The sequence below is a fragment of the Eurosta solidaginis genome, chromosome X (genome assembly GCF_040869045.1).
Source record: "Eurosta solidaginis isolate ZX-2024a chromosome X, ASM4086904v1, whole genome shotgun sequence".
In the NCBI taxonomy this organism is placed as follows: Eukaryota; Metazoa; Arthropoda; class Insecta; order Diptera; family Tephritidae; genus Eurosta; species Eurosta solidaginis.
In genome coordinates this window covers 118,749,326-118,773,670 of record NC_090324.1, presented here as the reverse complement: position 1 = coordinate 118,773,670, position 24,345 = coordinate 118,749,326, and the positions used below count along the sequence as shown (strand labels likewise).

General features: G+C 42.4%; 1 protein-coding gene and 1 pseudogene across 1 annotated transcript in view; both read right to left on the bottom strand.

Annotated features, from left to right (window-relative positions):
- Window positions 1–24,345, bottom strand: part of LOC137235101 (uncharacterized) — a 381,861-nt gene that overhangs the window by 296,336 nt on the left and 61,180 nt on the right. The window lies entirely within an intron of this gene.
- On the bottom strand, window positions 19,598–20,333 carry LOC137234521 (dolichol-phosphate mannosyltransferase subunit 1-like; annotated as a pseudogene).

The following is a 24,345-nucleotide window of genomic DNA, read 5'->3' as shown; positions in this document are numbered from 1 at the left end:
CTGGATGGATTTTGGGATCAGTCCGGGATGCCGTCAGGGTCATTTTGGTATTAGGTGATCATTTGAGGACCTTTCCGGCATCACTTCTGGATGGTTTTCGGTATCCGATCAGGATCCCCTCGGAATCATTGCGGGACTTTTTCGGGATCATTTGGGGTCCCTCCCAAGATCATTTCTGGATGGATTTCGGGATCTGTCCGGGATCCCGTCAGGGTCATTTAGGGGTGCGTTCGAGATCCCGTCAGGGTCATTTCGGGACTTCTTCGGGACTATATCGGGATCATTTCTGGATGGTTTATGGGATCCGTCCATGACCCCTTAAGGGTCATTTCGGGACTATTAGGTGATCATTTGAGGACCTTTCCGGCATCACTTCTGGATTATTTTCGGTATCCGTTCGGGATCCCGTCGGAATCAATGCGGGACTTTTACGGAATCATTTGGGATTCCTTCCGGCATCATTTCTGGATGGTTTTCGGGATTTGTCCGGGATCCCGTCGGGGTTATTTCGGGACCTTTTCGGGGCTAATACGGGATCATTTGGGGATTCTCTAGGGGTCGTTTCGTGACTTTTTCTGTATTATTTCGGGATCATTTTGGGACCCTTTCGGCATAATTTCTTGATGGTTTGCCGGATCCATCAGGGTCATTTCGGGACCATTTTGGGATCATTTGGGGACCCTACCGAGATCATTTCTGGATCCGTCCGGGATGCCGTAGGAGCCATTTCGGGATTTTTTGTTACTTTTCCGGGATAGTTTTTGCACCCTTCCGGGATCATTTCTGGATCTGTGCGGGATGCCATCTGGGTCAATTCCGGACTATTTCGGGATCATTTTGGAATCCTTCCGGAATCATTTCTGTATGGTTTTCGCGATCCATCGTGGATCCTCTCGGAGCCATTTCTGAACTTTTTCTGGAGTTAGCCGGGATAATTTAGGGACCCTTCCTGGATATTTTCTGGATGGTTTTTGAGATCCGCCCGGGAGCCCGTCAGGGTCATTTCGGAACCTTTTCGGGATCATTTTGGAACACCTTCAGGGATCATTTCTGTGTGGTTCTCTACGTACGTCTAGAATCGTGTCGCTCTCATTTCGGGTTTTTTTGGGACTATTCGGGTAACTTTTGGAGACCCTTTCGGGGCATTTCTGGATGGTTTTCGGGATCCGTCCGCGATAGCGTTGGGGTCATTTTGTAGCTTTTTCTGGATAATTTCGGGATCATTTGGGATCCTATCAGGTTATCAGCTCAATTAGTTCTTTTTTTTTTACTCAATTACAAAAATAAAATGCATTAGACAGAAAACAAAATTTTAAACAGATAATAAGCAGGCTAACGCGAATAGCCCATATATTTAAAATTTTCCTTGCGGACGGGGCCGCGGGTAAAGGCTAGTATATTATAAATGGCAAAGTTTGGATGTTTGGATGTTTGTCCAGATGTTTGTTTTTGTGGCTCAATCGCGCAAGAACGGCTGGACGGATTTGGATGAAATTTGGCACACATATAGCCAATAGTCTAGAAGGATCTACTAGCTATATATTTTTCAAAGGGGGGGAGCTCCCCGCCCCCTACGAACAGTTATAATTTAATTATTATATTTTTTAGATTTTGCGAGTGAATCACGCCAGAACGGCTACACGGATTTTGATGAAATTTGATACACAGACAGTAGTCTACTAGCGAAATCTTTTTCGAACATGGAAAGAGGGGTGCGGTCCCACGACCCCTTCGAGCAATTACTTTTTAATTATTTTTACACATTATAACTTTACGTATACTGGCCTTCACCAATATCACAGACTCAATGTGTCAAATACGTCGAGGGCTTACAAAGTGAGCAGTGACATTTTGGCAATTTTTCGGGATCATTTGGGGACCCTTTCGGCATCATTTCTGGATTTTTTAGGGATTCGTCCGGGATTCCGTCGGGGTCATTTCGGGACTTTTTCTCGACTAATACGGATCATTTGAGGGCCCTTTCGGCATCATTTCTGGATTGTTTTCGGGATCCATCCGGGATTCCGTCAGGGTGATTTCGAGACTATTAGGGGATCATTTGAAGACCTTTCCGGCATCATTTATACATGGTTTCCGGAATCCGTCCGTTATCCCGTCGGGGTAATTTCGGGACTTTTTCTCGAATAATACGGAATAATTTAGGAACCATTTCGGCATCATTTCTGGATGATTTCCAGAATCCGTCAGGGATCCCGTCATGGTCATTTCGGGACTATTAGGGGATCATTTGAAGACCTTTCCGGCATCCTATCTGGATGGTTTTCGGTATCCGTCCGGGATTCCGTCGGGTCATTTCGCGACTTTTTCGGGATCATTTGGGGTCCCTTCCGGGCATCATTTCTGTATGGTTTTCGGGATTCGTCCGGGCCCCGTCTTGGTTATTTTTGTACTTTTTCCGGATCATTTGGGGTACCTTCCGGCATCATTTCTAGATGGTTTTCGGGATCCCGTCGAGGTTATTTCGGGACTTTTTCGGGATCATTAGGGGTATTTTTCGGTATCATTTCTACATGGTTTTCGGGATGCGTCCGGGATCCCATCGGTGTCATTTTGGGACTTTTTCTCGACTAATTCGGCATCATTTCTGGATGGTTTTCGGGATTCGTTCGGTATCCCAGCAGGGTAATTTCGGGACTATTAGGGGATTATTTGGGGACCTTTTCGGCATCATTTCTGGATAGTTTTCGCGATCCGTTCGGGATCCCGTAGGGGTCATTTCGGTACTATATCGGGATCATGTTGGGGTACCTTCCGGCATCATATCTAGATAGTTTTTCGGGATCCCGTCGCTTCGGGACTTTTTCTCGACTGATACGGGCTCAAATGGGGACCCTTTCGGCATCATTTCTGGATATTCTGCGGTATCCGTCCGGGATCCCGTCAGGGCCATTTCGGGACTATTAGGGGATCATTTGAGGACCTTTCCGGCATCATTTCTGGATAGTTTTCGGGATCCGTCCGGGATCCCGTCGGGATCATTTCGGGACTTTTTCGGGGCTATTTCGGGATCGTTTGGGGTATTTTCCGACATCATTTCAGTATGGTTTTTGGGATCCATCCGGGATCCCGTCGGGGCCATTTCTTGACTTTTTCGGGATCATTTGGTGTCCCTTCCGGCATAATTTCTGGATGGTTTTCGGGATCCGTCAGGAATCACGTCGGAGCCGTTCCTGTAGTTTTTCGGGACTAATACGAGATGATTTGGGGAGCCTTTCGGTATCATTTCTGGCTGGTTTTCGGGATCTGTACGGGAACCCATAAGGGTAATTTCGGAACTTTTTCGGGACTATTTTTGAATCATTTTGGGACCCCTCCTGGTTAATTTCTGGATGATTTTCGGGATCTGTACTGGAATTTTAATATCATCTTGGGACCCTTCCGGGATCATTTAGGTCTCTTCGCAACCGGTAGTTCAGCACACATGCCTTTTTAAATTATGAGCTTTTATGGCCGTGGATTTGCTGCTAATTATTCGTAATTAAAATTCGGTATGTTTTATCTTCAATCTAACACAGCTTTTTCGTTCTATAATAGTGTAAGGAACTGTTATAACTATAATTACACTTTTTGTAATATTTTAATCAACTAAAACCCGAAAAAGCAACACTATTTTCATCTAAAAAATTCTCTTTAGTTTTAGCTAATTGTAGTTTCACACCTTTGTTATATGAGTAGTAATTCTTTCACCCTTTCATATCAGTTAATTTAATTTAAACAAAATGTATTTTTTTAATTCGAAAAAACTGTATTGTACTATTCATGTAAGCGTGCCATTCAGCTTATCTTCTCATTTAGTTCTTTTTTTTTACTAAATCACAAAAATAAAATACATTAGACAAAAATAATTTTTAAACAGATAACTTGATAAGCAGGCTAACGTGAATAGCACATATATTTTATTTTCTCCTTGCGGACGGGGCCGCGGGTAAAGGCTATCTAATCTAATCTAATATATATTATAAATGGGAAAGTTTGGATGTTTGGACGTTTAGATGTTTGGATGTTTGGATGTTTGGATGTTTGTCCAGACGTTTGTCTTTGTGACTCAATCAGGCAAAGAACGGCTGGACCGATTTGGATGAAATTTTGCACACATACAGCCAATAGTCTAGTAGGATCTACTAGCTATATTTTTTTGAAAAGCGGGGAGGTCCCCACCCCCTAGGAACAGTTAAAATTTAACTATTGTATTTTTTCGTCTTTGTGACTGAATCACGCCAGAACGGCTACACGGATTTTGATGAAATTTGGTACACAGACAATAGTCTACAAGCGAAATTTTTTTCGAGCATGGAAAGGGGGGTGGGGATGCCACGATCCCTTCAAACAATTACTTTTTAATAATTTTGACACATTATCATTTTACCTTTACTGACCTTCACCAATATTACAACTCAATAGGTCGAATAAGTCGAGGGCTTACAAAATGAGCAGTGACACCCTCCGTGCTCCCTCCCCCCTTCTCATAACCTCTGGTGTAAAATCTATAAATTATTATAACTCAATATAAATTTTCTCCAAGATCAATAGTTTTTGGTATCTGGCACATACAGATCGAGATCTAAACAATTTTCAAACAAGTAAGGAAGGCTAAGTTCGGGTGTAACCGAACATTACATACTCAGTTGAGAGGTGTGGAGACAAAGTAAGGGAAAATCACCATGTTGTAAAAAGAACCAAGGGTAACCCTGGAATGTGTTTGTATGACATGTGTATCAAATGGAATGTATTAAAGAGTATTTTAAGAGGAAGTGGGCCATAGTTCTATAGATGGGCGCCATTTAGGGATATCGCCATAAAGGTGGACCAGGTCTGACTCTAGAATTTGTTTGTACGATATGGGTATCAAATGAAATGTGTTAATGATAATTTTAAAAGGGAGTGGGCCTAAGTTCTATAGGTGTACTCCTTTTCGAGATATCGCCATAAACGTGGACCAAGGGTAACTCTAGAATTTATTTTGTACGATATGGGTATCAAATGAAAGGTGGTAATGACCATTTTAAAAGGGAATGGGCCTTAGTTCTATAGATGGACGCCGTTTCGAGATATCGCCATAAAGATGGACCAGAGGTGACTCTAGAATTTGTTTGTACGATATGGGTATCAAACGAAAGGTGTTAATAAGTGTTTTAAAAGGGAGTGGGCCTTCGTTCTATAGGTGGACGCCTTTTCGGAATATCGTTATAAAAGTGGACCAGGGGTGACTCTAGAATGCGTTTGTACAATATGGGTATCAACTGAAAGGTGTTAATGAGTGTTTTAAAAGGGCGTGGGTCTTAGTTCTATAGGTGGACGCCTTTTCGAGATATCGCCATAAACGTGGACCAGGGGTGACTCTAGAATTTGTTTGTACGATATGGGTATCACATGAAAGGTGTTAATGAGTATCTTAAAAGGGCGTGGACCTTAGTTCTATAGGTGGACGCCTTTTCGAAATATCGCCATAAAGGTGGGCCAGGGGTGACTCTAGAATTTTTTCGTACGATATGGGTATCAAATGAAAGGTGTTAATGAGTATTTTAAAAGGGCGTGGACCTTAGTTCTATAGGTGGACGCCTTTTAGAAATATCGCCATAAAGGTGGGCCAGGGGTGACTCTAGAATTTTTTCGTACGATATGGGTATCAAATGAAAGGTGTTAATGAGTATTTTAAAAAGGAGGGGGCCTTAGTTCTATTTGTGGACGCCTTTTCGAGATATCGCCATAAACGTGGACCAGGGGTGACTCTAGAATTTGTTTGTACGATATGGGTATCAAATGAAAGGTGGTAATGACTATTTTAAAAGGGAATGGGCCTTAGTTCTATAGATGGACGCCGTTTCGAGATATCGCCATAAAGATGGACCAGGGGTGACTCTAGAATTTGTTTGTACGATATGGGTATAAAATGAAAGGTGTTAATGAGTATCTTAAAAGGGCGTGGACCTTAGTTCTATAGGTGGACGCCTTTTCGAAATATCGCCATAAAGGTGGACCAGGGGTGACTCTAGAATTTGTTTGTACGATATGGGTATCAAATGAAAGGTGTTAATGAGTATCTTAAAAGGACGTGGGCCTTAGTTCCATAGGTGGACGCCTTTTCGAAATATCGCCATAAAGGTGGACCAGGGGCGACTCTAGAATTTGTTTGTACGATATGGGTATCAAATGAAAGGTGTTAATGAGTATTTTAAAAAGGAGTGGGCCTTAGTTCTATAGGTGGACGCCTTTTCGAAATATCGCCATAAAGGTGGACCAGGGGTGACACTAGAATTTGTTTGTACGATATGGGTATCAAATGAAAGGTGTTAATGAGTATTTTAAAAGGGAGTGGGCGTTAGTTCTATAGGTGGACGCCTTTTCGGAATATCGTTATAAAAGTGGACCAGGGTTGACTGTAGAATGCGTTTGTACAATATGGGTATAAAACGAAAGGTGTTAATAAGTGTTTTAAAAGGGAGTGGGCCTTAGTTCTATAGGTGGACGCCTTTTCGGAATATCGTTATAAAAGTGGACCAGGGGTGACTCTGGAATGCGTTTGTACAATATGGGTGTCAAATGAAAGGTGTTAATGAGTATTTTAAAAGGGCGTGGGCCTTAGTTCTATAGGTGGACGCCTTTTCGAAATATCGCCATAAAGGTGGACCAGGGGCGACTCTAGAATTTGTTTGTACGATATGGGTATCAAATGAAAGGTGTTAATGAGTATTTTAAAAAGGAGTGGGCCTTAGTTCTATGTGTGGACGCCTTTTCGGGATATCGCCATAAACGTGGACCAGGGGTGACTTTAGAATTTGTTTGTATGATATGGGTATCAAATGAAAGGTATTAATGAGGGTTTTAAAAGGGAGTGGTCCTTAGTTGTATATGTGAAGGCGTTTTCGAGATATCTACCAAAATGTGGACCAGTGTGTACCAGAACATCATCTGTCGGGTACCGCTAATTTATTTATATATGTAATACCACGTACAGTATTCCTTCCAAGATTCCAAGGGCTTTTGATTTTGCCCCGCAAAACTTTTTCATTTTATTCTACTTAATATGGTAGGTGTCACACCCATTTTACCAAGTTTTTTCTAAAGTTATATTTTGCGTCAATAGACCAATACAATTACCATGTTTCGTTCCTTTTTTCATATTTGGTATATAATTATGGCATTTTTTTCATTTTTCGTAATTTTCGATATCGAAAAAGTGCGCGTGGTCATAGTCGGATTTCGGCCATTTTTTACACCAATACAAAGTGAGTTCAGATAAGTACGTGAACTGAGTTTAGTAAAGATATATCGACTTTTGCTCAAGTTATCGTGTTAAAGGCCGAGCGGAAGGACAGACGGTCGACTGTGTATTAAAACTGGGCGTGGCTTCAACCGATTTCGCCCTTTTTCACAGAAAACAGTTTTCGTCCTATGAGCTAAGCCCCTACCAAATTTCACAATGATTGGTTAATTTTTGTTCGACTTATGGCATTAAAAGTATCCTAGACAAATTAAATGAAAAAGGGCGGAGCCACGCCCATTTTGAAATTTTCTTTTATTTTTGTATTTTGTTGCACCATATCATTACTGGAGTTGAATTTTGGCATAATTTACTTATATGCTGTAAAGATATTAACTTTTCTTTTAAAATTTGAATTAAAAAAAATTTTTTTTTAAAAAGTGGGCGTGGTCGTTCTCCGATTTTGTTAATTTTTATTAAGCAGACATAAAGAAATAAGAGTAACGTTCCTGCCAAACTTCATCATCATATCTTCAACGACTGCCAAATTACAGATTGCAAAACTTCTAAATTACCTTCATTTAAAAGTGGGCGGTGCCACGCCCATTGTCCAAAATTTTACTAGTTTTCTATTCTGCGTCATAAGCTCAACTCACCTACCAAGTTTCATCGCTTAATGCGTATTTGGTAATGAATTATCGCACTTTTTCGATTTTTCGAAATTTTCGATATCGAAAAAGTGGGCGTGGTTATTGTCCGATATCTTTCATTTTAAATACCGATCTGAGATGAGTGCCCAGGAACCTACATACCAAATTTCATCAAGATACCTCAAAATTTACTCAAGTTATCGTGTTAACGGACAGACGGACGGACGGACATGGCTCAATCGAATTTTTTTTTCGATACTGATGATTTTGATATATGGAAGTCTATATCTATCTCGATTCGTTTATACCTGTACAACCAACCGTTATGCAATCAAAGTTAATATACTCTGTGAGCTCTGCTCAACTGAGTATAAAAACGATCAGTGGTCCTCTCCTTCTTCTCCCGCCAACCGCCTCCTTCAATTGTTTTTATTAGTACGCTTTTATTAGCCTGTATGTTTCTATGTAACTCTTCATTCGCTCCAACGCGCCTGCTTCCTTATTAACATGGTTTTAGAATTAGCTTCACCTTATTTGTAATCCCGTTAGGGTCATATCGAAAGCCTTCCGGGATCATTTCTGGATGGTTTTCGGGATCCGTCCGGCATCCAGCCGGGTCATTTCGCTACTTTTTCGGGATCATTTGGTATCCTTTCGGCATCATTTCTGGATGGTTTTCGGGATCCGTCCGGGCTTCCGTCGGGGTCATTTCGGGACTTTTTCGGGATCATTTGGGGTCTCTTCCACCATCATTTCTGGATGGTTTTCGGGATCCGTCCGGGTCATTTCGGGACTTTTTCGGGATCATTTGTGGTCCCTTCCACCATCATTTCTGGATGGTTTTCGGGATCCGTCCGGGATCTCTTCGGGGTCATGTCGGGACTTTTTCTCGACTAATATGGGATCATAGTGGACCCATTCGGCATCATTTCTGGATGGTTTGCGGGATCCGTCCGGGATCCCGTCAGGGTCATTTCGGGAATATTAGGGGCTAATTTTAGGACCTTTGCGGCATCATTTTGAGGACATCATTTTCGGTATCCGTCCGGGATCCCGTCGGTGTCATTTCGGGACTATTTCGGGATCATTTGGGGTACCTTCCGGCATCATTTCTAGATGGTTGTTTAGGCCACAGGCCTAAATATATCTTCCCCCCCCCCCCCTCGTAACATAACTTTCTTTGTTTATTTTCTTCGTTACTACCACCCGCATATTCGTGTGATCACTATACACACAGGCATGTGTGAGTGGTAGTACGTATGTATCTTAGATGTTTACCGCTGTGAGCCCGTGGTACAGCAACTTTGTTGCCGGGAAACCCAACGAAGTGGCTGTATCGTGGGTTCATCGGCTCATGTGGAAGAGTCTCGTCCTCTTTGAATCCAGCAGCCAGCAAAGGTACACGTAATCGCCCGTTCACGTAAGTTGTCAATTTCATAAAATATAGGTAACAATTTCTGAAAATATATTTAATATTTTCATTTTCACAACATCTGTTAAAATCTTCCTTAACACTTGTTGTATTTACATACATTGAATAAAGAAAACACTGTGAATTCCTTTTTTTTATTAATACGAAATCTTTTTGGTGTTTTTATTTTCTTTCCCTTTTTTCGCCTTAACTATTATTTAACAAATACGTGGGTGCGCGCCGTTGCCACCACGCATTTGTTCATGGTCCTTACCACGCCGGTAAGAAGAGCCAATCAATAATAATTACAGTCCACTCAACTCTCTAGGCATTAAAGCAAATATCAGCATACCAAACTCGTGAGAATACACAGGAAAAACCAAAAATTTCAACAGCAAATAATACAACTTTCTTGGTGATACCAGCGATTTTATATCCAATATACAACAACTGATAAATTTTGGTGGTACCTTTTGGAAACATCCAACAACAAAATTTAATTCACATTCGAGTACTCCGGATCAACGAATTAATAAAGGTACGTGGTTGAAAATATTCCGTGCTAGGTAGGGTTTTCCTTTTCACTTTTAATAAAAGTTCTAAATAAAATTACAAATTACAAAGTGACTCTTTATATGTAATAGTGCAAGTGCTTTTGTTTTTTTTCTTCGTGAAGTGAGAAGTTTTTACTTTGTGCAAAAATAGAAAAAGGCGCTTAACGCAGTTATTTAAAGTTTGTGCAACACGCCTTGTGACTATCCGGAACAATCCCCCACCAGCGGTAAGATTTTCCGGACACAGCTCAAGGTAGCACAACACTGCTCTAAAGGGTTAACATAACCTCAAACACCGATTTGCGTCAATTTCCTAATTTTCACCTTTGCAGGATTTATCTGAAAAAATTCATTTAATCCACTGCACAAAAATCGATTTGGTAAGGTTACTTTTTCAGAAACCTGTAAATTTATTTTAGGCGCACATTTAATTAAATAAAATTTTCTTCCACATAAAAATCGCTTGCACTTATTTACACGGGCTATACGTTTGCAATTTAGTTTGGCGCTATAGTACAAAGTGCACTTAGTTACATACACATATATTGTTGTTGTTGTTTGGGTGGCCAAAAGGCTTATTTCTTGTTCAATTTTTTAAAAATTGAATTATTTTTATTTTTCGCTTGCGGCAATACACAAATCAGTTTTTGACTGATCTAATTTTTTGTGATACAAAAGATCACAGCCCTTGGTTAAATTACCAAAAAGTCCATAACGAACGCTCATACATTTCTTTATCTTTTCACTAACACCACTTTCTTCACTAGCCATTACTTATTGGCTTAGACAATTCAGTAGCAAATCTGCATTAGCACATTCCTTAACATTTACGTGGGTGCGCGCCGTTGCCACCACGAAATTGTACTTATCCCACTTGGCACATAAGCCTCTGTACAGTCCTTTTCACGTTAGCCATAACTTATCGGCTTACACAATCAATTGGTAAATTTGTGCATACATACGCATACACCATATCCTTTCACTTGTCACATTATCACTTCCAAGTTCTGTCCTTTGGCGACATTTTCACTCACTACTCTCTGCAAAGGCAATTTCTGTATAAACTTTTGGGTTTTTATTTTTATCCACAATGGAGACCTATACACGCCAAGCAGATGCAGTGACGGAGTATGAAAATGACTTCAACGACATGTCACCTTCACAACACAGTAAACACTCCCTAATATACCAAAGGGATGAGTTAAAAACTCTGTGGGAAGCTACGAAGGTGACACACGAAAAGCTCTTAGGTTCATCAGAGCTTGATTCAAAGGACTTATCGGCTATCAAGAAGAAGCATAAAATGTGCTATTTCAGCTTCCTAAAGTGTCAGGCGGCAATAGCTGAGCTTTTGGAAAATTTTGAAAAGAAAGATAAGAAAGTAGATGTCTCAGATAATATGGAATATCATGTGCGCCTGCCAGCATGTGATACGGATATTTTCAAAGGTGACTATATTTCATGGCCGTCTTTTAGGGACATGTTCACTGCCATATATATTAATAATAGTAAACTCCATGCAGTGCAAAAACTATACTATTTAAGGCAAAAAACTCAAGGGGAGGCCAAAGAGATAGTGGAACGGTGTTCCTTAACAACAGACGGTTTCGATACAGCGTGGAAAAATTTATGTGACCGATACGAAAACAAACGTATCTTGGTCAATGCCCAATTAAAAATTCTTTTTAGTTTAAAAGCAGTTGAGAGCGAATGCGGTAGCTCCATTAAAAAACTGCAACGTGAAATAAACAATTGTATCTCAGCGCTTCAATGTCACAAGATTGACATATCAAACTGGGATGCAATTCTAACGTATTTGTGCTCCACAAAACTGCCAGAAACCACACTGGCTCTATGGGAACAAACCATAGAAAATAAAACAGAAATTTTAAAATGGGCAGATATGGATAAATTCTTATCCATCAGATTCCAAACGTTGGAAACTGTCGTAGATATAAGAGGGGATACGGTTTCAAAACCCTCTAAGCCACATGCTTCTCGTTCCTCGGCAGATACATCGTCGAAAAGATTAGGGTCCTACCAGGCAAGTGCAACAGTAGCCAAACCTACGTATAAGATGTGCAAAAGTCCTGCACATCGAATTTCAAAGTGTGAAAAGTTCTTACGTTTAACACCCAATAAACGGTTTGAACAAATTAAGAGCACCCGTGGGTGTATAAACTGCCTTTCTGCTGGCCATTCGGTGACAAAGTGCACCAGTCAAATGAACTGTGCCACATGTCATTTAAGACATCATACGCTGCTTCATATTTCGAATCAGCCAAAACCAACAAATACTCCTGACACTATCGGAGCATCTACCTCACGGGAAGCTCAAATACGACGCAATGCTGAAAGAGAAAACGCTCCGATTAATAATGTGAACTCATGTTTCGCAAACACAAATAAAGGGTTATTACTAGGGACAGCTCAGGTCAATATTCATTTTAATGGTGTTGACTATTCGGCGAGAGCCCTAATAGACTCGGGATCTGAATGTTCATTCATTACCGAGAAACTAAAGCGCAGAATTAATCTGCCATCCAAACACCTGCATGCCCAAGCTTCGGGCATCAATAATACAATGTCTGCACAAGTAAAAGAAGCGTGCAACATACAACTGCGGTCACCAACCGACCCATTAATCGAGATCAATACGACCATGCTGGTTGTTTAGGCAGGATGCCTAACTTTTTCCGCATCTGTCTGCGATCCCCCCAATGCAACCCTGCGAATCGATACTCGATACTCGAATTAATTTGTAACCACCCACACCATCACCGCCACATGCATGTGCATGCATGTACATGTACGTGTATGTGTGGTTTTTGTCAGCACTCATGCATATGCATGTCGGGGTTGATGTGTGGGTGCCTTTCCCCTCCAAAACGGAGGATTTTGCGGGTCAACGGTTGTAGCTTGCTATACAACCGGCCTCTTTGATTTCAACAGCCGTACCATACGCATCTGCCGCCAGCGATCTCTGCCGTGTTCCAGCATATTCAGGTAATATTGTAGCAAGTTTATTATCCCTCTACCCAATAAAGTGCATTTTTATAACGAGGAAACTCCTCCCGTGTTCTTCTTTCTTTTCTATTGAGTGAATCATCCATTGAGCGAGATCGACCCTTGTGCGCCTACCCACTGCCGGTTTACGACGCACTCAGGCCGAACATTTGGTCCATCTTCACCAGGAATTGGAAACAGCACCTAAATTACAGTCCACAACAAAGCATCATAGCTGACCGCACACACTTCAGAATTCCTAACATAAAAAGTTATACGGAAAAATATTTGCCCATCAACAGCTATACCACAAAATTTCGATAGTATATTATTTAATACCAGCGTGCAAAACACTGAGCAAGCGATAGCCAGATTAAGCCATCAGCAACACCACAAGTCATCTTGCCACATCACCACCAGAACATACAAATCACCAAAAAGTTCACAGTAAGTGCAATATTTCTTGCAACATTTTTTTTGGTTAAAATAATAAATAAAAGTGCGAAAAATCGATCTAAAGTGCCATACGGGATTGACCAGATGGGAATGAATCTCAATTCTTCCGGAATGAGGGGCGGCTAATAAAAAACCCAGATTTAGGAAAAGAATATGTTCGAGTGTTGTCAGAATATGAAACGCTCGGACATATGAGAAAAATTGAAAAGAATATTCCATCCGACGATTCGGATAATTATTTCCTGCCCCACCACGCCGTTGTAAAAGCAGAAAGTACAACCACCAAGGTACGCGTAGTATTTAACGCCTCGAGCCCTACGGCCAACGGCAATAGCTTAAACGATATTCTCCTCCCAGGCCCAGTTCTACAAGCCGATCTACCCATACTTATCTTACGATGGAGACTATACCGCTTCGTATTCAATAGCGACATCGAAAAGATGTATCGACAAATTTGGGTGAACGAAAATCACACCAAATTTCAACGTATTGTGCATCGCACTTCCCCGAATGACCCTATCAGTCTTTACGAATTAAAGACGGTTACCTTCGGAGTAAATTGCGCGCCATATATCGCGATAAGAACGCTCCTACAACTAGCAGACGACGTCTCAAACTCGCACCCTACAGCGGCTAGCATACTGCGAGAATACATGTATGTAGATGATGTGTTAGCGGGTGGACATACGATCACATCGACTATTAAAGCCAGAGATGAAATTCGTCAAGTCCTACAATCAGCGGGCTTTCCACTTCGCAAATGGACCTCCAACTCAGAGGACATTCTAAGGGACATCCCCAAAGCAGACCTGCTCAATGAAAACTTCCTGGCATTCGAAGATACCAGTTCAGTGAAAGCGTTAGGTATTCGATGGAATGCCCTCTCCGACTTATTTTATTTTCAAGCAGGGACGCTGGACAACCCGGAAAACATTACGAAGAGGGCGATACTATCAGCAATCGCCAAACTTTTCGATCCCTTGGGATGGCTGGCACCAATGGTCATTGTGGCAAAAATACTCATGCAGAGTATTTGGTTGGAAGGCACCGCTTGGGACGAACCAGTATCTACCAGTACGCTGGAACGATGGAAAACCTTCACCGACCAATACCATGAAATCGATAAAATCCGGATACCTAGATGGGTCAACTTTTCACCAGGAACCGACATCGAGATCCATGGATTTTGTGACGCATCCGAGAAGGCTTATGCAGCAGCCATTTACATGCGCGTCAAAACGGATGATAATGTCTGCACGAACCTGCTTCTAGCCAAAACCCGAGTAGCCCCAGTGAAAACTCTTTCTCTTCCACGTTTGGAACTTTGCGGAGCCGTGCTGTTAGCGGAAATCACCCAATCAATTTTCAGGAACCTCAAGTTGGGACCAGTAAACGTGCACCTTTGGACGGATTCAACTATCGTCCTCGCATGGATAAGGAAACCGCCGTGTTCCTGGTCCACTTTCGTCGCACATCGGATCACCAAGATCATCGACATGGTCGGAAATAAGGACTGGTTGCATGTAAACTCAGAATCTAACCCAGCAGATTTAGGTAGCAGAGGATTACCTGCGTCTGAATTGGTCAACAATTCGTTGTGGTGGCAGGGACCTTCTTGGCTGCAAGAAGACACTTCCCAATGGCCAGCACAACAAAGTGACTACATCACCTCCGTAGAGGAAAAGAGGGCGAAGACCTGCGCAACAACAACAGTAAATACTATCGATGTTCTTCAACGCTTTTCAGACCTACCTAGGGCTTTACGGGTGCTCTCATACGTAATGAGGTTCTACCGAAGAACTCACCCCAAAACAAAAAAATCATTTCAGGTCGAGTCACCTTTAATCTCTCCTGATGAGATCAAATCAGTAACCCAAATCTTAATTAAAATCTATCAGAAACAACATTATAGTTCCGAATATAATGATCTAAAGGCCGGAAAACCAATTGCAGGGAAAAGTGCAATACTCTCACTTAATCCCTATCTAGACCAACATGGCATCATTCGGGTAGGAGGGCGACTCGGAGCGTCAAAGGACTTAGCTTTTACTGAACGCCACCCAATCCTCCTCCCATACAACTGTCGGTTATCCCGGCTTACAGTCCTAATGTTTCATCAACAAAGTCTGCATGGGGAAAATCAACTCATGTTACGTCTGATACGCACCCAATACTGGATACCTAACATCAAAACCATGATTAGGTCAACCATTCATAATTGCAAAGTTTTCACGATACACCGAAAGCGTGCTCAGACCCAACTTATGGGTATTCTCCCTCGCGAACGCACGACATTCAGCCGTGCATTCACGAATACTGGAGTCGACTTCGCCGGACCCTTCGACATTAAAAGTTACCGCGGCAGAGGGTGTCGACTATCCAAAGGCTATGTCTGCCTTTTTGTGTGTTTTTCCACACGAGCGATTCATCTGGAGGCCACTACTGACCTCAGCACCCCATCATTTCTTGCGGCTTTTGCCCGTTTTATATCTAGACGCGGATGTCCCAAAAACGTCTACTCCGACAACGGTACAAACTTTGTCGGAGCTTCACGATCCCTACGATCGGAATTTAAAACTTTCATTTCACAAGCCCGAGACAATGCTGTCTCGAAGTACAGCCACCAGTCGCTCACTTGGCATTTCATCCCTGCGGGCGCTCCCCACATGGGAGGGCTGTGGGAGGCTGGAATTAAAAGCTTCAAAAGCCACTTCAAAAAGATAGCCTCACCACACAAATTCACATTCGAGGAATTCCATACACTCTTGTGCCGCATCGAGGCATGCCTGAACTCGCGGCCGCTCAGCCCGGCATCCAATGACCCAACGGACCTTGAGCCGCTTACTCCAGGTCATTTCCTCACTGGCGGCCATCTACTGGCTCCGCCAGAGCCGGATGCTAGTGAGAGCCCTGCCTCGATGATCAATCGGTGGCAGAAACTCAAAGCCCTCCATCACACTTTCTGCAAGCGATGAAAAACCGAATATCTATCCGAACTTCAAAAAAGAGTGAAGTGGAAGCATCCCAAACAAAATATAAAAGTGGGAGATCTCGCTGTCCTCAAAGAGGACCACTTATCTCCCAACGAATGGAGGTTATGTCGAGTTGTCAACGTACACCCCGGCGAAGATGACCGAGTACGCGTAGTCGACCTCAAAACCGAGAAGGGTCAAGTCAGACGACCTTTGGTCAAACTGATCCTTCTTCCAACGGAAGAGACGGATTGCGAGAAGGCTAAGTGCTCCTCCTAACAATCCCTCCGTTCCTCCATACCCCTCCCTTCAAAAAAAATCAAACCCAAAATCCTATTTCCCTCGACTACCTAAAATCAGAGGCCCACGGTTGGTGATAGCATAGAAAGCAAATTAAGGAACCCGCGTCTTCTTGTCTCTCTACCCCTAAGCCTGCGTTTCTCCCGAGCCATATATTATAATCAACCCCCCGGTCTCGTGATGGTGCGAGTCTACCGGAGGGGAATCCTAAAACGTACTACGCGATGGCAATGGGGAAAGGGAGCGCGGGACATGAAGACGCGTTTCAACCACGCGCCGTGATGCCCCGCTATCCCTAAGCTTGTAGCTATGCCCTAATCAACCCCCCGGTCTCGTGATGGTGCGAGTCTACCGGAGGGCGATCCTACATCTTCTCTTTTTTTTTTCTCTACCTCCGGTCTCGTTTCGAGTCTGCCGGAGGGACTCCTACACCTGAATACGGAGCGAGACGCACGAAGACGCGGGAGAGCGTACAAAAAGCTCGCAAACAAAAAAAACATTTTTCTTTTCCGATCTAAGTTTTTTTTTAACAAGACTAACCGGGGGCCCCCTGAACAGAAAACCCCATAATTCACTCGCTCACCCAGAGCGAGGACACCAGAAAATCGCCGAATTCACTCGCCCGCCCCGAGCGAGGACACCAGAGACCATCCCATTCACTCGTTATCCCATAACGAGGACATCATAACAACCTACCGCAGAAGGGTGAACCGATCTGCCACAGAACCTAAAGGCTTTCAGCCCATTATCTTTCTCACTTTCCAAAAATTTAACCCAAAAGTCACTCGCTCCCCAGAGCAAGGACACCAGAACCCTAACGCAGAGCCAGGATCTGCCACATATTGCATCAGCACTCGGTCAAATGCACGAGGCCAACAGCACCGAAGCTATCAGGACTCCAATAGTTATAATTCATAAGAACAAAGTACACGTCATGTAGGAAGTCTACAATAAAAACTTTCCCAAACAAACATTAAGCTTACAAAGCGTTGATGTTGGTTCACAAATTGTGTAAACAAAATAAATGAAACCTCATAAAAATTTACTAAAAGAAAGCATGTTATAAGTGGCCTCCAAAAAGCCCTTATAACTAACAATTCTTTTTAGACGGATTGTCAAAAGGTTTTGAACATTGATCTTGAATGCCTTTCAAAAGGTCTTCAAACATTTCTCCAATTAGGGTGAATTTCAGTTTAAGCATAAACACCGAAAGTCTGGGCTCACAATTTGTGTAAGAAAACCATTCCATTCATAAATATGTGCGTTCGTGCTAACGATAATCGAATACAGACCAGTATTATCAAACTACCGACGCACTAAAGTAAATACTGATTGTTGCCTTGTTTTAGAAATTTTATACATATTATAGTTTGTTGGAGAACTTGGTAGTTACTTGGGCTGCTGAGTAGCTTCTCACCCCATGTCGCCTACATCTTCGAATCATGCTATCTCAATGTCAAAAATTTCCCAATTCCGGACTTTTCTCCAAACCGCCCTATATTAGAGTGAGAGTGAAGAACACTTCATCCCGGAATGTATTTCATTAACAAAAATGCTTTGAACTTATGCTCGGAGAGCGAGTTTTTTTGGCAACATAGTGCATTTTTTGAATAAAAGTCCAACGTGCGGCATTTCCTAAACAATGTCTGAAAGAGTGACCAACCCAACATGACCTTATCAAGCACGAAATGTTCAGTAGAAACCGAATCATTTCCCCCACAACATATTGGCACTTGCAAAACCATTATCATTACTACTAGACTACTAGATTCGTCCCGCTTACTGGATTACGAATGGGAATTTCAAAAACCCCAATCAAGAAAGGAGTCGTTTCGTAATCTCACATAAGTAAAAAAAAAAAAAATTTTTTGGAAGTGGGAAAAAGTTCCCTAACCTTGAGCAGTATCCAGTACCCCTTACCACGGGTGGGGGGAAGTGCCAGACTTACAAAAGGTCGCTGAAAGCGGGAGTGCATTCCACCGGGTGGATACTTCCCTTACCTCGAACAGTATCTGATACCCCTTACCACTGGTGGGGGGAAGTGTCAGACTTGAACGAGGTTTTAACAAAAAAAAAAAACCGACTAATGTTATTTTTACAACTTTACGCAGTATCTGCTACCCCTTACCACTGGTGGGGGGAGGTAGCGGACTGCCGCAAAGCTTCCCGGTTATTTTTCGCGAAAATGGGATGCGTTGTTGATCACAAAAGAAAAAAAGGGAAAACGCTTCTCAACAATGAATTAAAACAGAACCAGAAACATTACTAATGGTGTTCCACTTTTAGTTTCATAATTTACCTTAAACGGAAAGAATTCATACGTTTATGATATGGAGCATGAGGATCATCTATGTCGTATCTCGGACGACGCCAAAACTTAGTCACCATTTTGGCTAACAAATAACCTTGCGTCGAGTCTTGTAAAGATAGGTATACCTTTTGGGACGTCCTGAATGTGTTCGTATCCAAATGACCCAGCCCAGGCAATTGAAATATATGTACGTATATTTTCAAGGTTCATGTTGTTTAACAAAATCTTGAAGTAATTTCGATATTTGAGGGTGATAGGGAATTTTATATTTACTTATAACTGTAGCAGCTAGACACTTAAGATTCATAAAATTCATTAGAGGTATTGTATTGGCTGGATTGCTTACAAAGTGAATGGACGCTCATTCCGATTTATTTGGTTGATCTAGGTCCCCGCCATGTTCCAATAGCAACGATATAATATCATTAGAATAGTTATATGGTTGCACAGCAACATTTAGTGGCGTTGATTTTGGCCTCATTTTTGGCGTTAACATTCATTCCACAATCGACTAGTAGCTTAATAACTTTTGCATTTGGAAACACAATCGTTAAATTGTTCTCATCATTCAAGTCACCACTCTTTATAACACTCAAGCGAGATACACACAAATGTAACACTGTATCGCAAGTGAAAGCCCTACGCACATTCGCGCGTACTAAATCTCGCACAGAACAAAATACCCATTTTTTTCTGTTCATGCGTTGTTGCTGTACTATTTACTACGCATTGCAACTAAATATAATAAATTTTTGGCAAATTGAATAACTTCTGTTCCGCCCAGTTTTGAGGTGCCGTACACGCGATCCACAAATGTTATAGGTACTTCACCAATACTGAAGCCATGTTGACGTGCGCGTACTAACATTTCCACTTGAAAGACATAGCCTTTCGAAACACAACTGGCAATACATTTCTCGAGCACGTCCTTTTTATCTAAACGAAATGAACCAGTTAAATCCGACGCATTGGGACGCAGTAGAATTTGCGAAAGGAAGTTAGCTCCGCGAGATATGAGTTTACGTTTGAAGTCCCAACCGAAAACCCCACCATCACCTCTATACCGTGTACCTGAGACTATATCATAGTCCTTTGTAGCTTGAAGCTCAATGAATGCGGGAATGAATCTCGGATGATGGCTCAAATCCGCATCCACTATTATAATAAAATCTCCAGTGGCGTGTATGATACCGTGGATGTATGCAGTACCAAGACCCAATTTGGATTCGCGCGGCCGCAGCACTATCGTCGGTTCCCCATAGATTTTTTATAGATCCTTAGCTACATCTAAAGTTCCATCTGGACTACCATCGTCAATTACTATAACTTCATATTTGTAACCACTTTCGCTGAGGTATTTGACAATTAGCCAAACTATAATTGGCAAATTTTCTTTTTCATTATATGTATGTGGGCAGTAGAACACTATATTTATGACCACTTGTAGGCATTTTATTTTTAAGTTTGTTGCTTATAATTAATAACTTACTGGGGAAAACAAAACAAAACTGCGAGCTGCTGCGTGTTGTTCGAAGTAGGAAATTCCACATCAGCCTGTGTGGACAAGGACTATTTTTTGCGTCGCATTGCAACAAAAGAGGCTTCATTAAACATACCACGTAATTGCTGTTGCAGTATGTGTTCCACCAATTTGACACTTTCTAGGCGTGGGTGATCGCTGTCGCCGAAACTCCGCATTATGTCGGAAACTTCTGGTAAAAATGTGGCTGGTAAATCATCTCCTACGGCGCCGGCTGCTGGTCCGGCCACTATTGCCATTTTTTTGCCACCGCCATCCACCTGAAAAAGAAAAAAAAATAAAGAAAATGAGTTAAAAATCTGAAATAACCTAAGAAAATATTTATTTCAGTAAAATTATTGCAAAATATTTTACCACTTACCTTTTTTGTCCAGCAACGCGTAAAACTCCACATGAATTGAAGCCACTATTGCCATTTTTTTGCCACCGCCATCCACCTGAAAAAGAAAAAAATAAAGAAAATGAGTTAAAAATTTTAAATAACCTAAGAAAATATTTATTTCAGTAAAATTATTGCAAAATATTTTACCACTTACCTTTTTTGTCCAGCAACGCGTAAAACTCCACATGAATTGAAGCAAAAAAAACGGTAAAATAGATCTTTCGATTCATTTTTTTTTGCTTCATTCTCTATACTGGAATGTTCAAACCAGTATGTATGTATGTATGTATGACACATACAAGAAAACGAGAGACGACAGAGTTGCCATGCTACCCAACTCGACCACCCAATGGTGCGTTTCTTGTTTGCGTCTGTATAAGATTAGAGAAGACAACACAAGGTTACATCACAAGAGCAACCCCCCCCCCCCCCCCCCCCCCCCTTCCCCGTAACTAATCAGGCCGAAATAACATGAAGGATAATACAAATCCATTTATTATTTTTTTTTCTTCTTTCCAACAAATTTTAAATTAAAACTTACTTCACAGCCGTAACTGAGTGGCACAGAAACCCACTTCAGTGGTGAAGACGGCGATGCACGGAGAGCGCTGCGGACGACGCATACCGCTTGGGGCAACTCCAACACCTATACGGGTAAAATTGCATATGCCCATTTAGATGGGCAATCAAGCCGCCAAACGACCGAAGATGCCGTTGGCACACACGACATCGATACCCCCCCTGAGGCGTTGGACCCTGTGCTGGCTGCTGCTCCCACAACACGTTCTTCTGCGCCTGATGGAACTTGGCGTACCAGGCGGTGGTGCTCCCGCGTAGTTTTACCACCAGAGGCGTCTGCAGGGCCCGGAGCACACAGGGCCTAACTTGCCGCAACACCTCCCCCACCGCCTGCTGCACCAACTCGTCCGGCGCGTGGCAAATGTAGGAGCCCCTCCGCCGCTCCGGGTATTGTACATCCGCCACCACCTGGATTGGCTCCTCTCCCCCAGTCTCCAAACACACGAGCAGCATTTGCATCGGTTCCATCTAAAAAAAAAAAAAAAAAAAAAAAAAAAAAAACCCATTAGAAAAAACTATTAAAAATCAGTGAGGAACCCGTTATACTTACATTTAAACAGCTTGAAAATCCAAATAACAATGTGGTGAGGGTAATTTATCCACCACAATCCTGCATTCATGTATCCTGGAAAATTCCTGTTACGGGAAAACAACTGGATGGCAACCCGCAATAACCACGGCAGCTTCATTAGTGCTGTCAGACTAAGGGCGGATACCGAACATTAAATGGACAAAATAAGTACCGAAAACCACACAAAACATCACAATCGGGACTGACGCGTCTTTCGTATTTTTGCCAATACGGGCATCTACTGCAGTACCAAGCAGTCATCCATAACAAATGAATTCAAAAAAAAGAGGAAAACAAAACAAAAACAAACCTCTCCTTGCACAAAAAATTTAACATTTTTTTTACAAAGACATTTTTTTTTGTTGTCGTTGCTGTTACCCTTTCCGTTTTTTTTGGGTACTGTTTCTGGCTGGGGGGCAGGACTTGTTGTTTTTCAACAACAAATATCACAAAAGGTCATTATAAGAGCTCGGTGCAAAAACCATCCGAGCCCCGAAAGTAAAGAATCCCGACACGACAAAATCCCGAAATGGGAAAAAGTCAACTGTTTCTACCGGCCTAGTGTGCTACTGCCCCAGTGACCTAGTTTTTTTTCAAGGGCAAGCAAGTAAATATATGTATATATCTATATATTCGCACACCACAAATTCACCATACCAGCTGTCAGCTAACCAATAAATACACGACAGGGCTGCATGCAATCTAATAATGATACGTGCAGATAGAACGCGTCGTGAAGAACGCATCGCCAATCTGCATGTAAGCACCGGCAGTTGGTACATGCTCCAATTTAATTACGATGTTCGCTATTCTTCATGAGCTTGCGCACAAAATTAAATACATACCTTCGTCAGCCTCTACGCTTTTCATACATTTTAACGTACGTTTGTTAATACAACGCCACGCGTATCACGAAAACAAGTAATTTTGCGCGGGTGGCTTGGAATCACGTCCGCTCCAACCTCCCACACACCGCAATCTTGCTGGTTATGTTGAAATATATAAGCTGCTCGAAATCACAGCCCTAACTATTCTGCAAAAACGCTCTCGTCACTCCACGTCATTTGACTAGTCATTTTACGGTGACAGGTTACATTCGTAGTCACATTTGCATGGGCGTGGGTAGGTTTGTGACCAGGTGTTTTGTAGGGTAATAATATAATACACAACTGACGAAATACATGCGCTGCAGCGAAAACGCGCATCACCCAACCAACCTCACGGCCACTCGCCCTGGCACATCCATAAAATGCCACAGTCGCCCTGAGAGCGACACGACACGCTATACGCTGGAACGGAGACCTCGGCCTCTTCGTCCAGCCCAGAAAAACCTCAAAACCTTCGAGTCTGGAACGGAGACCTCTGCCTCTTCGTCCAACCAACAAAAAAAAACCGCAAATCTGGAATGGAGACCTCGCCTCTCCATCCGGAACGACAAAAACCAAAGAATAACAAAAAATGGTGCCAATCTGGAACGGAGACCTCGGCCTCTTCGTCCAGCCTTACTGGCCATCGACCATACACATAGTACATTCTGAATTTCTATATTTAAGAATTATGTATAATTAAATGGCAAGAAATATTCAGTTAACTGTTCATAACCGCTAAATTTACAAATCTTAGCTCAGGTGGCATGCGAAGCAAGTCGGAAGGGATTCCCGGCCATTTTGCGTCGTCAGACGAACTCCTCATCTAGATTAAGTTTAGTGTGTAAGTCTTATATTCATTTATATTCATTTTTCTCGTTTCAGTGGAGGTCGTTGGCGGAAAACGATGTTGCGCATCGCAAAGGGGGCCGGCATGTTTAGGCAGGATGCCTAACTTTTTCCGCATCTGTCTGCGATCCCCCCAATGCAACCCTGCGAATCGATACTCGATACTCGAATTAATTTGTAACCACCCACACCATCACCGCCACATGCATGTGCATGCATGTACATGTACGTGTATGTGTGGTTTTTGTCAGCACTCATGCATATGCATGTCGGGGTTGATGTGTGGGTGCCTTTCCCCTCCAAAACGGAGGATTTTGCGGGTCAACGGTTGTAGCTTGCTATACAACCGGCCTCTTTGATTTCAACAGCCGTACCATACGCATCTGCCGCCAGCGATCTCTGCCGTGTTCCAGCATATTCAGGTAATATTGTAACAAGTTTATTATCCCTCTACCCAATAAAGTGCATTTTTATAACGAGGAAACTCCTCCCGTGTTCTTCTTTCTTTTCTATTGAGTGAATCATCCATTGAGCGAGATCGACCCTTGTGCGCCTACCCACTGCCGGTTTACGACGCACTCAGGCCGAACACTGGTTTTACCACAATTGACAGGGAATCTTCCAACTTGCCAAATAAACGCAATGACTAGGCAAGCATTCCCTGACTTAGTACTGG